This window comes from Tenrec ecaudatus, chromosome 2, assembly GCF_050624435.1.
Source record: "Tenrec ecaudatus isolate mTenEca1 chromosome 2, mTenEca1.hap1, whole genome shotgun sequence".
Lineage (NCBI taxonomy): Eukaryota > Metazoa > Chordata > Mammalia > Afrosoricida > Tenrecidae > Tenrec > Tenrec ecaudatus.
Window position 1 is genome coordinate 253367875 of NC_134531.1, and position 2712 is coordinate 253370586.

Below are 2712 nucleotides of genomic sequence, written 5' to 3' on the forward strand. Positions count from 1 at the left end.
TGATATGGTTAATTTTATGAAAATTATATTTCAGATATTAGAATATTTATAATACTTTGTAAGGAGCCTTAATGGCATAATGATTAGGCTTTGGGTGGCTAGCTTCAAAGTGGCTAGTTCAAACCCACCAGCCACTTTGCAGAAGAAAGAAGAGGCTGTCTGCTTCCTCATAGATTTACATTTTCAGAAACCATGGGCTGCTTTGGGTCAGAATCAACTCAATGACATTAAGTTTGATATCATGTCAATACTGAAAATTGTTGCTTACTACAGGTGTTAACATATTTTTCTTTTAATAAAAGATGAAAGTCCTAAATTTTCTCATAAGTTTCCTGAAGTTAATAGTGATATTTAAATACAAAACAAGCAACTCACCCCTGAATCAGTAATACAAAAATATCTGCCTTCAGTATAATTGTGATATTTTAATTTAATTTACAGAAGAAAATCATGTAACACAGAAATGAAAAACCTTACTCGGGGTTTTCCTCTTCCGGAGACGCTGTGTGGAGGCATTCAAAATGGTTCAGCATCTGACCTACCAGCGTAGGCTGTCCTACAATACAGCCTCTAACAAAACTAGGCTGTCCCGAACCCCTGGTAACAGAATCGTTTACCTGTATACAAAGAAGGTTGGGAAAGCGCCAAAATCTGCATGTGGCGTGTGCTCGGGCCGACTTCGAGGGTCTGTGCTGTGAGACCCAAAGTTCTCACGAGGTTGTCCAAAACCAAAAAACACGTCAGCAGGGCTTATGGTGGGTCCATGTGCGCTAGATGTGTCTGAGACAGGATCAAGCATGCTTTCCTGATTGAGGAGCAGAAAATCGTGGTGAAAGTATTGAAGGCACAAGCACAGAGTCAAAAGGCTAAATAAATACAAATGAAGCTTGCTTGAATAATAAATGACTTGTTCTGTTTAAAAAAAACCTTATTCAGGATAGTTTTATATATCTTGTAGTGCTTTGATAGGCAAAGTATATCATATTATGCTGGGTTCTGTTGAAAACAAAACCAGTGATGCCTGAATATTTATTATTAAAACAGAGATTTATTTAAAGGAGAGAAATTTATATCAAGAAGTGGGTCACACAGTTATAGAATTGGGTAAGTCCAGTTGGCTTCAAGTGTGTGAGTCAGATGTAAGCTGGAGGTTTCGCCTGACTCGAGCAGCATCGGGAACAGGTGGGGGCAGAGTGTGCTGAGTCTGAGTTGGCTGAAGTTGGCAGTCCGTGGATGGCTGCAGAGAATGGCAGGCAATATAACGGGAGAACAAAGAGCCAGATGCGGATCCAAATCCAGGAGGAGAAGTGAGCAAGCTTCCACACACTGGAAATCTATACTAAGAGTATATCACACCCCTCAGTTGTATCGGGACTGTGACCAGATTAAGGAGGTGGTCTCACTCACTCACTGTGAAGATTCTGAATCATAGCAACTTTATAGGACAGAGTAAAGCTGCTTCTACCCTGTTTTTCCCACAATTGCTTGGCGACATCAGAGAAGATGTCATTGTGGAGTTGACCACAATATATTAGATCATATCATGGGAGAATCCTGGCCCACCAGAATCAGCATGAAACCCAGCTATCACATCTATGACTTGCGAATTACTAAAACTCTCGTGTGTGCATATATTTTAAAACTCAGAAACTGAATTAGTTCACATGTATAAAAAGACTTTTAAAGATCTTTCAATAATTTTTTAACTTTTTAAGTATAAAAAACAACACTTTCAGTTTAGTTTGCAAGAAGACCAGGGAATATTAATAAGCAAATAGCAGCAATGCTTTTATAAGAATTAGTGTGGGATTTTTAAATGAAATGTCCTAATATTGTAAACATTCTCAAGGATGTGATTTTTGTATCAATCACTGTATGTTTGTGAGGACAGATATGAAGGAAGATCTAATTATTTACATTGTTGTATTAGTGTTTACCCTCTAAGCTGGGAGCTCTAAAAGATCAGGAATGATTCTTATCTATTTATGCAGCTTCTTCCTCAACCTCATTCCTACCCTACCTAGGGCCCCTCTTTACCAATGTCTGATGAATAAACATCTCTACTAAACTTTTCTACTATAAACACTGAATAAAATATTGAATTGAAACTTTAGGGAATAATTCAATACGCATTCACTATAGTTCTGCATTATCTATAGCTACAAGAAGTACAGATACATCAGGTACGTCAAAGAAGAATATTAATCCAGCTGAGAACAAATACACCAAGCAGCTGCAAACTTCAACCCAGTGATGTTCAGTTCAAGGTCTGTGAGTAAGCAAACCCAGCACCCTGAATTAATTGCCCAGACTCACCCTCCTCAGTAAGCCAGACTGTTGCACAAAAGCACTCAGCGCTTCTTTCTCCAAGGATTGGGAAGTCCACCACTCTATTCCATGCTCTGGCTTCTGGTTCTGCTTCTGATTCTCTGATGTTACAACTGTCTTCTGGATCTAGGAGGTTTACTGCTCAGGGATGTTATCTCCAGAGGACATGCTCTACTCCTTGCTTTTACTGGTCCTGCTTCTCAGAGGGCTTGTTTTGTACACAGCAGGATGACACACCAGGAAATCCTGCAGCAAATGAGCAAATAAGTCATTGGCAAAATTTCTGCATGTTGTGGAACCACCTTACTAAAAAGCAATTTGGTTTTTTGGTCCTGGTTTCTGAGCTCTATCCGGCTGACTTTATGTGGCTCAGCTGTGAATCCT

General features: G+C 39.3%; 1 pseudogene; it reads left to right on the forward strand.

The window, feature by feature from the left end:
- Positions 1-521: 521 nt before the first annotated feature.
- LOC142441455 (large ribosomal subunit protein eL34-like) lies at positions 522-880 on the forward strand (annotated as a pseudogene).
- Positions 881-2712: the final 1832 nt, after the last annotated feature.